Source organism: Oncorhynchus keta, chromosome 16 (assembly GCF_023373465.1).
Source record: "Oncorhynchus keta strain PuntledgeMale-10-30-2019 chromosome 16, Oket_V2, whole genome shotgun sequence".
NCBI classification, from domain to species: domain Eukaryota; kingdom Metazoa; phylum Chordata; class Actinopteri; order Salmoniformes; family Salmonidae; genus Oncorhynchus; species Oncorhynchus keta.
The window spans coordinates 77480-92084 of NC_068436.1; the positions used below are offsets into that span (position 1 = coordinate 77480).

General features: G+C 46.2%; 1 protein-coding gene across 6 annotated transcripts in view; it reads left to right on the top strand.

Moving 5' to 3' along the window:
- Window positions 1–14605, top strand: part of cntrob (centrobin, centrosomal BRCA2 interacting protein) — a 38893-nt gene that overhangs the window by 18036 nt on the left and 6252 nt on the right. The gene's annotated exons all lie outside the window — the stretch shown is intronic.

Sequence of the window (14605 nt, forward strand, 5' to 3'; positions counted from 1 at the left end):
ACTTACAAATTGGTGCATTCACCTTATGACATCCAGTGGAACAGCCACTTTACAATAGTGCATCTAAATCTTTTAAGGGGGGGGGGGGTGAGAAGGATTACTTTATCCTATCCTAGGTATTCCTTAAAGAGGTGGGGTTTCAGGTGTCTCCGGAAGGTGGTGATTGACTCCGCTGTCCTGGCGTCGTGAGGGAGTGTGTTCCACCATTGGGGAGCCAGAGCAGCGAACAGTTTTGACTGGGCTGAGCGGGAACTGTACTTCCTCAGTGGTAGGGAGGCGAGCAGGCCAGAGGTGGATGAACGCAGTGCCCTTGTTTGGGTGTAGGGCCTGATCAGAGCCTGGAGGTACTGAGGTGCCGTTCCCCTCACAGCTCCGTAGGCAAGCACCATGGTCTTGTAGCGGATGCGAGCTTCAACTGGAAGCCAGTGGAGAGAGCGGAGGAGCGGGGTGACGTGAGAGAACTTGGGAAGGTTGAACACCAGACGGGCTGCGGCGTTCTGGATGAGTTGTAGGGGTTTAATGGCACAGGCAGGGAGCCCAGCCAACAGTGAGTTGCAGTAATCCAGACGGGAGATGACAAGTGCCTGGATTAGGACCTGCGCCGCTTCCTGTGTGAGGCAGGGTCGTACTCTGCGGATGTTGTAGAGCATGAACCTACAGGAACGGGCCACCGCCTTGATGTTCACTAATGGTGGCACTCTAACCATGCAAATTCCCATTGAGTAACAGCTGGGCTTGTGCAACATTCCATACCTTTTACAGGAATAAAATATACTGAACAACAATATAAATGCGACATGAAACAATTTTAAAAAATGTACTGAGTTACAGTTCATATAAGGAAATCAGTCAATTGAAATACATTTTTCAGGCCCTAATCTATGGATTTCACATGACTGGGAATATAGATATGCATCTGTTGGTCACGGATACGGCAGGGTAGCCTAGTGGTTGGGGCGGCAGGGTAGCCTAGTGGTTAGAACGTTGGACCCCCAAGCTGACAAGGTACAAATATGTCGTTCTGCCCCTGAACAGGCAGTTCTGTTCCTAATCAAATCAAATCAAATGTATTTATATAGCCCTTCGTACATCAGCTGATATCTCAAAGTGCTGTACAGAAACCCAGCCTAAAACCCCAAACAGCAAACAATGCAGGTGTAAAAGCACGGTGGCTAGGAAAAACTCCCTAGAAAGGCCAAAACCTAGGAAGAAACCTAGAGAGGAACCGGGCTATGTGGGGTGGCCAGTCCTCTTCTGGCTGTGCCGGGTAGATTATAACAGAACATGACCAAGATGTTCAAATGTTCATAAATGACCAGCATGGTCGAATAATAATAAGGCAGAACAGTTGAAACTGGAGCAGCAGCACAGTCAGGTGGACTGGGGACAGCAAGGAGCCATCATGTCAGGTAGTCCTGGGGCACGGTCCTAGGGCTCAGGTCCTCCGAGAGAGAGAAAGAAAGAGAATTAGAGAGAGCATATGTGGGGTGGCCAGTCCTCTTCTGGCTGTGCCGGGTGGAGATTATAACAGAACGTGGCCAAGATGTTCAAATGTTCATAAATGACCAGCATGGTTGAATAATAGTAAGGCAGAACAGTTGAAACTGGAGCAGCAGCATGGCCAGGTGGACTGGGGACAGCAAGGAGTCATCATGTCAGGTAGTCCTGGGACATGGTCCTAGGGCCCAGGCCAGTTGAAACTGGAGCAGCAGCATGGCCAGGTGGACTGGGGACAGCAAGGAGTCATCATGTCAGGTAGTCCTGGGGCATGGTCCTAGGGCTCAGGTCCTCCGAGAGAGAGAAAGAAAGAGAGAAGGAGAGAATTAGAGAATGCACACTTAGATTCACACAGGACACCGAATAGGACAGGAGAAGTACTCCAGATATAACAAACTGACCCTAGCCCCTGCACATGCTTCTAGCGAGGGCAATTTTGGGGCTTCACCATGTTTCATTGAAATGTACAGCTGTGTGTCATCCGCATAGCAGTGAAAGTTTACATTATGTTTTCGAATAACATCCCCAAGAGGTAAAATATATAGTGAAAACAATAGTGGTCCTAAAACAGAATTTTCAGTTGATTTGTCAGAGGACAAACCATTCACAGAGACAAACTGATATCTTTCCGACAGATAAGACCTAAACCAGGCCAGAACATGTCCGTGTAGACCAATTTGGGTTTCCAATCTCTCCAAAAGAATGTGGTGATCGATGGTATCAAAAGCAGCACTAAGGTCTAGGAGCACGAGGACAGATGCAGAGTCTCGGTCCGATGCCATTAAAATGTCATTTACCACCTTCACAAGTGCCGTCTCAGTGCTATGATGGGGTCTAAAACCAGACTGAAGCATTTCGTATTCATTGTTTGTCTTCAGGAAGGCAGTGAGTTGCTGCGCAACAGCCTTCTCTAAAATCTTTGAGAGGAATGGAAGATTCGATATAGGCCGATAGTTTTTTATATTTTCTGGGTCAAGGTTTGGCTTTTTCAAGAGAGGCTTTATTACTGCCACTTTTAGTGAGTTTGGTACACATCCAGTGGATAGAGAGCCATTTATTATGTTCAACATAGGAGGGCCAAGCACAGGAAGCAGCTCTTTCAGTAGTTTAGTTGGAATAGGGTCCAGTATACAGCTTGAAGGTTTAGAGGCCATGATTATTTTCATCATTGTGTCAAGAGATATAGTACTAAAACACTTGAGCGTCTCTCTTGATCCTAGGTCCTGGCAGAGTTGTGCAGACTCAGGACAACTGAGGTTTGGAGGAATACGCAGGTTTAAAGAGGAGTCCGTAATTTGCTTTCTAATAATCATAATCTTTTCCTCAAAGAAGTTCATGAATTTATCACTGCTAAAGTGAAAGTCATCCTCTCTTGGGGAATGCTGCTTTTTAGTTAGCTTTGCCACAGTATCAAAAAGGAATTTCGGATTGTTCTTATTTTCCTCAATTAAGTTAGAAAAATAGGACGATCGAGCAGCAGTAAGGGCTCTTCGGTACTGCACGGTACCGTCCTTCCAAGCTAGTCGGAAGACTTCCAGTTTGGTGTGGCGCCATTTCCGTTCCAATTTTCTGGAAGCTTGCTTCAGAGCTCGGGTATTTTCTGTGTACCAGGGAGCTAGTTTCTTATGAGACATTTTTTTTTGTTTTTAGGGGTGCAACTGCATCTAGGGTATTGCGCAAGGTTAAATTGAGATCCTCAGTTAGGTGGTTAACGGATTTTTGTCCTCTGGCGTCCTTGGGTAGGCAGAGGGAGTCTGGAAGGGCATCAAGGAATCTTTGTGTTGTCTGTGAATTTATAGCACGACTTTTGATGTTCCTTGGTTGGGGTCTGAGCAGATTATTTGTTGCAATTGCAAACGTAATAAAATGGTGGTCCGATAGTCCAGGATTATGAGGAAAAACATTTAGATCCACAACATTTATTCCATGGGACAAAACTAGGTCCAGCGTATGACTGTGACAGTGAGTAGGTCCAGAGACATGTTGGACAAAACCCACTGAGTCGATGATGGCTCCAAAAGCCTTTTGGAGTGGGTCTGTGGACTTTTCCATGTGAATATTAAAGTCACCAAAGATTAGAATATTATCTGCAATGACTACAAGGTCTGATAGGAATTCAGGGAACTCAGTGAGAAACGCTGTATATGGCCCAGGAGGCCTGTAAACAGTAGCTATAAAAAGTGATTGAGTAGGCTGCATAGATTTCATGACTAGAAGCTCAAAAGACGAAAACGTCATTTTTTTTTTTTGTAAATTGAAATTTGCTATCGTAAATGTTAGCAACACCTCCGCCTTTGCGGGATGCACGGGGATATGGTCACTAGTGTAGCCAGGAGGTGAGGCCTCATTTAACACAGTAAATTCATCAGGCTTAAGCCATGTTTCAGTCAGGCCAATCACATCAAGATTATGATCAGTGATTAGTTCATTGACTATAATTGCCTTTGAAGTAAGGGATCTAACATTAAGTAGCCCTATTTTGAGATGTGAGGTATCATGATCTCTTTCAGTAATGACAGGAATGGAGGTGGTCTTTATCCTAGTGAGATTGCTAAGGCGAACACCGCCATGTTTAGTTTTGCCCAACCTAGGTCGAGGCACAGACACGGTCTCAATGGTGATAGCTGAGCTGACTACACTGACTATGCTAGTGGCAGACTCCACTATGCTGGCAGGCTGGCTAATAGCCTGCTGCCTGGCCTGCACCCTATTTCATTGTGGAGCTAGAGGAGTTAGAGCCCTGTCTATGTTGGCAGATAAGATGAGAGCACCCCTCCAGCTAGGATGGAGTCCGTCACTCCTCAGCAGGTCAGGCTTGGTCCTGTTTGTGGGTGAGTCCCAGAAAGAGGGCCAATTATCTACAAATTCTATCTTTTGGGAGGGGCAGAAAACAGTTTTCAACCAGCGATTGAGTTGTGAGACTCTGCTATAGAGCTCATCACTCCCCCTAACTGGGAGGGGGCCAGAGACAATTACTCGATGCCGACACATCTTTCTAGCTGATATGCACCCAGAAGCTATGTTGCGCTTGGTGATCTCTGACTGTTTCATCCTAACATCGTTGGTGCCGACGTGGATAACAATATCTCTATACTCTCTACACTCGCCAGTTTTAGCTTTAGCCAGCACCATCTTCAGATTAGCCTTAACGTCGGTAGCCCTGCCCCCGGGTAAACAGTGTATGATCGCTGGATGATTCGCTTTAAGTCTAATACTGCGGGTAATGGAGTCGCCAATGACTAGAGTTTTCAATTTGTCAGAGCTAATGGTGGGAAGCTTCGGCGTCTCAGACCCCGTAACGGGAGGAGTAGAGACCAGAGAAGACTCGGCCTCTGACACCGACCCGCTGCTTAATGGGGAGAACCGGTTGAAAGTTTCTGTCGGCTGATTGAGCGACACCGGTTGAGCGTTCCTACAGCATTTCCTTCCAGAAACCGTGAGAAAGTTGTCCGGCTGCGGGGACTGTGCCAGGGGATTTATACTACTATCTGTACTTACTGGTGGCACAGACGCTGTTTCATCCTTTCCTACACTGAAATTACCCTTGCCTAACGATTGCGTCTGAAGCTGGGCTTGCAGTACAGCTATCCTCGCCGTAAGGCGAGCACAGCGGCTGCAATTAGAAGGCATCATGTTAATGTTACTACTTAGCTTCGGCTGTTGGAGGTCCTGACGAATCGTGTCCAGATAAAGCGTCCGGAGTGAAAAAGTTGAGGAAAAAATAAATATATGAACGGTAATTAAAAAGTGAAACCCGTAAAGTTGTCAGGTAGCAAAATAGGTTGGCAACAAAACGCACAGCAATTTGAAAACAAGCCTGCAAGTTGTGACCGGAAATGACGTGATGCTAGAGCACATTTGATTTGATTTGATTTGAGTTCTGTTCCTAGGCCGTCATTGAAAATAAGAATTTGTTCTTAACTGACTTGCCTAGTTAAATAAAGGTACAATAAAATACCTTTAAGAATTTTGGATGAAAAGCATGCCCAAATTAAACAGCCTGCTACTCGGGCCCAGAAGATAGGATATGCATATAACTGGTATAACTGATTTGGATAGAAAACACTCTAAAGTTTCAAAAACTGTTAAAATAGTGTCTGTGAGTATAATAGAACTGATTTAGCAGGTGAAAACCTGAGAAATCCATTCAGGAAGTAGTTTTTTCCGGTTGAAATATTATAGATCATTTAGGCTAAAAAACCTGACGATTGAATATAAACATTGTTTGACATGTTTCTATGAACTTCACGGATACAATTTGGATTTTTTTAACTGAGTTTGAGCCTGTGGATTACTGAAGAAAACGCGCTAACAAAATGTATGTTATTGGATAAAGAGAGACTTCATCGAACAAAAGGAAGGTAAGGGATTAATTGTATCTCTATTTCTGAGTTTTGTAACGCTTCTGCTTGGCTGGTTACTGTTTGTAATAATTTGTCAACTGGGCTATGTTCTGGGCTAGGTATGTTCTGGGCTAGGTATGCTTTCGCCAAAAAGCATTTTATAAATATGACACTGGTTGGTTTAACAAGAAGGTAATCTTTAAACCTATGTAAGATATGTTTTCTGAATTTTTATAATGAGCATTTCTGTAATTGAATTTGGCGCTCTGCAACCTCACTGGATGTTGGCCAGATGGGACGCTAGCGTCCCACATACCCTAGAGGTTAAAAAAGGTCAATATCTGGTGTGACCACCATTTTACCTCATGACACATCTCCTTCGTGTAGAGTTGGTCACGCTGTTGATTGTGAAATGTTGTCCCACTCCTCTTCAATGGCTTTGCTGGATATTGGCGGGAACTGGAACATGCTGTGTTACACGTCTATCTAGAGCATCCCGAACATACATGCTCAATGGGTGACATGTCTGGTGAGTATGCAGGCCATGGAAGAACTGGGACATTTTCGGCTTCCAGGAACAGAGCCTTGTGGCATGGGGCTGTGCATTATCATGCTGAAACATGAGGTGATTGCTAAATGGTATGACAATGGACCTGAGGATCTCATCACGGTATCTCTATGCATTCAAATTGCCATCGATAAAATGCAGTTGTGTCCATTGTCCGTAGCTTATGCCTGCCCATACCAGAACCCCAACACCACCCCACCATCTGTTCACAACATTGACATCAGCAAACCGCTTGCCCACACGATGCTGTCTGCCATCTGCCCGGTAAAGTTGAAACTGGGATTCATCTGTGAAGAGCATACATCTCGAATCAAATGTATTTATTAAGCCCTTTACATCAGCTGATATCGCAGTGCTGTACAGATACCCAGACTAAAACCACAAACAGCAAGCAATGCAGGTGTAGAAGCACAGTGGCTAGGAAAAACTCCCTAGAAAGGCCAGAACCTAGGAAGGAAACCTAGAGAGAAACCAGGCTATGAGGGGTGACCAGTCCTCTTCTGGCTGTGCCGGGTGGAGATTATAACAGAACATGGCCAAGATGTTCAAATGTTCATAAATGACCAGCATGGTCGTATAATAATAAGGCAGAACAGTTGAAACTGGAGCAGCAGCACGGTCAGGTGGACTTGGGACAGCAAGGAGTCATCATGTCAGGTAGTCCTGGGGCATGGTCCTCGGGCTCAGGTCCTCTGAGAGAGGGAAAGAGAGGAGAGAATTAGAGAACACACACTTAGATTCACACAGGACACCGAATAGGACAGGAAAGGACTCCAGATATAACAAACTGACCCTAGCCCCCCGACACAAACTACTGCAGCATAAATACTGGAGGCTGAGACAGGAGGGGTCAGGAGACACTGTGGCCCCATCCGAGGACACCACCGGTCAGGGCCAAACAGGAAGGATATAACCCCACCCACTTTGCTAAAGCACAGCCCCCACACCACTAGAGGGATAACTTCAACCACCAACTTACCATCCTGAGACAAGACTGAGTATAGCCCACAAAGATCTCCGCCATGGCACAACCCAAGGGGGGGTGCCAACCCAGACAGGATGACCACATCAGTGAATCAACCCACTCAGGTGACGCACCCCTTCCAGGGACGGCATGAGAGAGCCCCAGTAAGCCAGTGACTCAGCCCCTGTAATAGGGTTAGAGGCAGAGAATCCCAGTGGAAAGAGGGGAACCGGCCAGGCAGACAGCAAGGGCGGTTCGTTGCTCCAGAGCCTTTCCGTTCACCTTCCCACTCCTGGGCCAGACGACACTCAATCATATGACCCACTGAAGAGATGAGTCTTCAGTAAAGACTTAAAGGTTGAGACCGAGTTTGCGTCTCTGACATGGGTAGGCAGACCGTTCCATAAAAATGGAGCTCCATAGGAGAAAGCCCTGCCTCCAGCTGTTTGCTTAGAAATTCTAGGGACAATTAGGAGACCTGCGTCTTGTGACCGTAGCGTACGTGTAGGTATGTACGGCAGGACCAAATCAGAGATAGGTAGGAGCAAGCCCATGTAATGCTTTGTAGGTTAGCAGTAAAACCTTTAAATCAGCCCTTGCTTTGACAGGAAGCCAGTGTAGAGAGGCTAGCACTGGAGTAATATGATCAAATTTTTGGGTTCTAGTCAGGATTCTAGCAGCCATATTTAGCACTAACTGAAGTTTATTTAGTGCTTTATCCGGGTAGCCGGAAAGTAGAGCATTGCAGTAGTCTAACCTAGAAGTAACAAAATCATGGATACATTTTTATGCATCATTTTTGGACAAAGTTTCTGATTTTTGCAATGTTACGTAGATGGAAAAAAGCTGTCCTTGAAATGGTCTTGATATGTTCTTCAAAAGAGAGATCAGGGTCCAGAGTAACGCCGAGGTCCTTCACAGTTTTATTTGAGACGACTGTACAACCATTAAGATTAATTGTAAGATTCAACAGAAGATCTCTTTGTTTCTTGGGACCTAGAACAAGCATCTCTGTTTTGTCCGAGTTTAAAAGTATAAAGATTGCAGCCATCCACTTCCTTATGTCTGAAACACAGGCTTCTAGCGAGGGCAATTTTGGGGCTTCACCGTGTTTCATTGAAATGTACAGCTGTGTGTCATCCGCATAGCAGTGAAAGTTAACATTATGTTGAATTGATGTAAATATATCACTAGCCACTTTAAACAATGCTACTTATTATAATGTTTACATACCCTACATTATTTATCTCATATGTATACGTATATACTGTACTCTATATCATCTACTGCATCTTTATGTAATACATGTAACACTAGCCACTTTGAACTATGCCACTTTGTTTACATACTCATCTCATATGTATATACTGTACTCGATACCAACTACTGCATCTTGCCTATGCCGCTCTGTACCATCACTCATTCATATATCTTTATGTACATATTCTTTATCCCTTTACACTTGTGTGTATAAGGTAGTAGTTTTGGAATTGTTAGCTAGATTACTCGTTGGTTATTACTGCATTGTCGGAACTAGAAGCACAAGCATTTCGCTACACTCACATTAACATCTGCTAACCATGTGTATGTGACGAATAAAATTTGATTTGATTTAAAGTGACTATGCATACAGTGGGGCAAAAAAGTATTTAGTCAGCCACCAATTGTGCAAGTTCTCCCACTTAAAAAGATGAGAGGCCTGTAATTTTCATCATAGGTACACTTCAACTATGACAGACAAAATGAGAGAGAAAACATTCCAGAAAATCACGTTGTAGGATTTTTTTATGAATTTATTTGCAAATTTTGGTGGAAAATAAGTATTTGGTCACCTACAAACAAGCAAGATTTCTGGCTCTCACAGATCTGTAACTTCTTCTTTAAGAGGCTCCTCTGTCCTCCACTCGCTACCTGTATTAATGACACCTGTTTGAACTTGTTATCAGTATAAAAGACACCTGTCCACAACCTCAAACAGTCACACTCCAAACTCCACTATGGCCAAGACCAAAGAGCTGTCAAAGGACACCAGAAACAAAATTGTAGACCTGCACCAGGCTGGGAAGACTGAATCTGCAATAGGTAAGCAGCTTGGTTTGAAGAAATCAACTGTGGGAGCAATTATTAGGAAATGGAAGACATACAACACCACTGATAATCTCCCTCGATCTGGGGCAAGATCTCACCCCGTGGGGTAAAAATGATCACAAGAACGGTGAGCAAAAATCCCAGAACCACACGGGGGGACCTAGTGAATGACCTGCAGAGAGCTGGGACCAAAGTAACAAAGCCTACCATCAGTAACACACTACGCCGCCAGGGACTCAAATCCTGCAGTGCCAGACGTGTCCCCCTGCTTAAGCCAGTACATATCCAGGCATTTACATCCATTTTTACATTTAAGTAATTTAGCAGACGCTCTTATCCAGAGCGACTTACAAATTGGTGCATTCGCCTTATGACGTCCAGTGGAACAGCCACTTTACAATAGTGCATCTAAATCTTTAGGGGGGGGGGGGTGAGAAGGATTACTTCTCCTATCCTAGGTATTCCTTGAAGAGGTGGGGTTTCAGGTGTCTCCGGAAGGTGGTGATTGACTCCGCTGTCCTGGCGTCGTGAGGGAGTTTGTTCCACCATTGGGGGGCCAGAGCAGCGAACAGTTTTGACTGGGCTGAGCGGGAACTGTACTTCCTCAGAGGTAGGGAGGCGAGCAGGCCAGAGGTGGATGAACGCAGTGCCCTTGTTTGGGTGTAGGGCCTGATCAGAGCCTGGAGGTAGTGAGGTGCCGTTCCCCTCACAGCTCCGTAGGCAAGCACCATGGTCTTGTAGCGGATGCGAGCTTCAACTGGAAGCCAGTGGAGAGAGCGGAGGAGCGGGGTGACGTGAGAGAACTTGGGAAGGTTGAACACCAGACGGGCTGCGGCGTTCTGGATGAGTTGTAGGGGTTTAATGGCACAGGCAGGGAGCCCAGCCAACAGCGAGTTGCAGTAATCCAGACGGGAGATGACAAGTGCCTGGATTAGGACCTGCGCCGCTTCCTGTGTGAGGCAGGGTCGTACTCTGCGGATGTTGTAGAGCATGAACCTACAGGAACGGGCCACCGCCTTGATGTTAGTTGAGAACGACAGGGTGTTGTCCAGGATCACGCCAAGGTTCTTAGCGCTCTGGGAGGAGGACACAGTGGAGTTGTCAACCGTGATGGCGAGATCATGGAACGGGCAGTCCTTCCCCGGGAGGAAGAGCAGCTCCGTCTTGCCGAGGTTCAGCTTGAGGTGGTGATCCGTCATCCACACTGATATGTCTGCCAGACATGCAGAGATGCGATTCGCCACCTGGTCATCAGAAGGGGGAAAGGAGAAGATTAATTGTGTGTCGTCTGCATAGCAATGATAGGAGAGACCATGTGAGGTTATGACAGAGCCAAGTGACTTGGTGTATAGCGAGAATAGGAGAGGGCCTAGAACAGAGCCCTGGGGGACACCAGTGGTGAGAGCGCGTGGTGAGGAGACAGATTCTCGCCACGCCACCTGGTAGGAGCGACCCGTCAGGTAGGACGCAATCCAAGCGTGGGCCGCGCCGGAGATGCCCAACTCGGAGAGGGTGGAGAGGAGGATCCGATGGTTCACAGTATCGAAGGCAGCCGATAGGTCTAGAAGGATGAGAGCAGAGGAGAGAGAGTTAGCTTTAGCAGTGCGGAGCGCCTCCGTGATGCAGAGAAGAGCAGTCTCAGTTGAATGACTAGTCTTGAAACCTGACTGATTTGGATCAAGAAGTTCATTCTGAGAGAAATAGCGGTGGAGCTGGCCAAGGACGGCACGTTCAAGAGTTTTGGAGAGAAAAGAAAGAAGGGATACTGGTCTGTAGTTGTTGACATCGGAGGGATCGAGTGTAGGTTTTTTCAGAAGGGGTGCAACTCTCGCTCTCTTGAGGACGGAAGGGACGTAGCCAGCGGTCAGGGATGAGTTGATGAGTGAGGTGAGGTAAGGGAGAAGGTCTCCGGAAATGGTCTGGAGAAGAGAGGAGGGGATAGGGTCAAGCGGGCAGGTTGTTGGGCGGCCGGCCGTCACAAGACGCGAGATTTCATCTGGAGAGAGAGGGGAGAAAGAGGTCAGAGCACAGGGTAGGGCAGTGTGAGCAGAACCAGAGGTGTCGTTTGACTTAGCAAACGAGGATCGGATGTCGTCGACCTTCTTTTTCAAAATGGTTGACGAAGTCATCTGCAGAGAGGGAGGAGGGGGGAGGATTCAGGAGGGAGGAGAAGGTGGCAAAGAGCTTCCTAGGGTTAGAGGCAGAAGCTTGGAATTTAGAGTGGTAGAAAGTGGCTTTAGCAGCAGAGACAGAGGAGGAAAATGTAGAGAGGAGGGAGTGAAAGGATGCCAGGTCCGCAGGGAGGCGAGTTTTCCTCCATTTCCGCTCGGCCCGTCTGAAGTTTGCTAGAGAGCATTTGGATGATCCAGAAGAAGATTGTGGAGAATGTCATATGGTCAGATGAAACCAAAATAGAACTTTTTGGTAAAAACTCAACTCGTCGTGTTTGGTGGACAAAGAATGCTGACTTGCATCCAAAGAACACCATACCTACTTTGAAGCATGGGGGTGGAAACATCATGCTTTGGGGCTGTTTTTCTGCAAAGGGACCAGGACGACTGATCCGTGTAAAGGAAAGAATGAATGGGGCCATGTATCGTGAGATTTTGAGTGAAAGCCTCCTTTCATCAGCAAGGGCATTGAAGATGAAACGTGGCTGGGTCTTTCAGCATGACAATGATCCAAAACACACCGCTGGGCAACAAAGGAGTGGCTTCGTAAGAAGCATTTAAAGGTCCTGGAGTGGCCTAGCCAGCCTCCAGATCTCAACCCCATAGAAAATCTTTGGAGGGAGTTGAAAGTCTGTGTTGCTCAGCAACAGCCCCAAAACATCACTGCTCTAGATGAGATCTGCATGGAGGAATGGGCCAAAATACCAGCAACAGTGTGTGAAAACCATGTGAAGACTTACAGAAAATGTTTGACCTCTGTCATTGCCAACAAAGGGTATATAATAAAGTATTGAGAAACTTTTGTTATTGACCAAATACTTATTTTCCCACCATAATTGGCAAATAAATGTATTAAAAATCCTCAATGCAAATAGTCCGGGTAGCCATTTGATTACCTGTTCAGGAGTCTTATGGCTTGGGGGTGAAAATTGATATTTTGATATGCCTTTTTGTCCTAGACTTGGCTCTCCGGTACCGCTTGCCATGCGGTAGTAGAGAGAACAGTCTATGACTGGGGTGGCTGGGGTCGTTGACAATTTTTAGGGCCTTCCTCTGACACTGCCTGGTGTAGAGGTCCGGGAATGCAGGTACGCACTACCTGTAGTGCCTTGCGGTCGGAGGCCGAGCAGTTGCCGTACCAGGCAGTTATGCAACCAGTCAGGATGTTCTCGATGTTGCAGCTTTAGAACCTTTTGAGGATCTGAGGACCCAAGCCAAATCTTTTTAGTTTCCTGAGGGGGAATTGGCTTTGTCGTGCCCTCTTCACGACTGTCTTGGTGTGTTTGGACCATTCTAGTTTGTTGTTGATGTGGACACCAAGGAATTTGAAGCTCTCAACCTGCTCCACTACTGCCCCGTCGATGAGAATGGGGACGTGCTCGGTGCTCCTTTTCCTGTAGTCCACAATCATCTCCTTAGTCTTGGTTACGTTGAGGGATAGGTTGTTATTCTGGCACCACCCAGCCAGGTCTCTGACCTAGTCCTTATAGGCTGTCACGTCGTTGTTGGTGATCAGGCCTACCACTGTTGTGTCGTCTGCAAACTTAATGATGGTGTTGGAGTCGTGCCTGGCCATGCAGTCGTGGGTGAACAGGGAGTACAGGAGGGGACTGAGAACGCACCCCTGAAAGATGCTCTCGGAGGATCAGCGTGGCAGATGTGTTGCTACCTACCCTCACCACCTCGGGGTGGCCCGTCAGGAAGTCCAGGATCCAGTTGCAGAGGGAGGTGTTTAGTCCCAGGGTCCTTACCTTATTGATGAGCTTTGAGGGTACAATGGTGTTGAACGCTGAGCTGTAGTCGGTGAATAGCATTCTCATGTAGGTGTTCCTTAGTTGTGAATGTTGACCTGTTTAAAGGTCTTACACACGTCTACTACGGAGAGCGTGATCACACAGTCGTCTGGAACAGCTGATCCTCTCATGCATGCCTCAGTGTTGCTTGCCTCGAAGCGAGCATAGAAGTGATTTAGCTCACCTGGTAGGCTTGTGTCACTTGGCAGCTCGTGGCTGTGCTTGCTTCCCTTTTATAGTCTGTAATAGTTTGCAAGCCCTGCCACATAAGACAAGCGTCGGAGCCGGTGTAGTACGATTCAATCTTAGCCATGTATTGACGCTTTGCCTGTTTGATGATTTGTCGGAGTGGCCATTGAAGGTATGCATTTGCCCACTGAAGTCGGTTAAGATGCCGAAATGCAGTCCGGTCAAGATCCTGGTGAGGACGACGAGCACGCAGATTAGCTTCCCTGAGAAAGTTTCTGATGGTCAGTGCAGAAATTCTTTAGTTGTTCAAACCCAGTTTCATCAGCTGTCCGGGTGTCTGAATTCAGAGGAGATCCTGGGCTGTCGTGGTTACATTTGATTAGCCAAAGTCTCTAAAACGATGTTAGAGGCGGCTTATGTTAGATAAATAACAATACATTCTCCCCGGTACGGGGACTACCGTAAGCTTCATAATAATGTGACGGGTGAAATGAAGAACACAATGATCTTCAGCTCCTAACATATTGCACAAGTTGACTGAAGATATTTAATTAAAAAGTAGCTACAAATATTACATAGTTTTGACGCTTTTGAAAAACCATTCCGAGGCTTTTTCCAAATACCCCGGCCCATGCTTAGCTGCTGTATTTAATATTAAGCAAACAAAAGCTCTTATTCCTCTCTGCAATCCCCTAGGGGGAACCCCCATTCAGCTGAAAAGGTGGCGCAGGGAATTCAAAAATATTATTTTGAAATATTTAACTTTCACACTAACAAGTCCAATACAGCAAATGAAAGATAAACATCTTGTTCATCTACCCATCATGTCCGATTTGTAAAATGTTTTACAGCAAAAACACAACATATATTTGTTAGACCACCACCAAATATAAAAAAAACGCAGCCATTTTTCCCAGCCAGATATAGTCACAAAAGCAGGATTAGAGATAAAATGAATCTCTAACCTTTTGAAAATCTTCATCAGATGACAC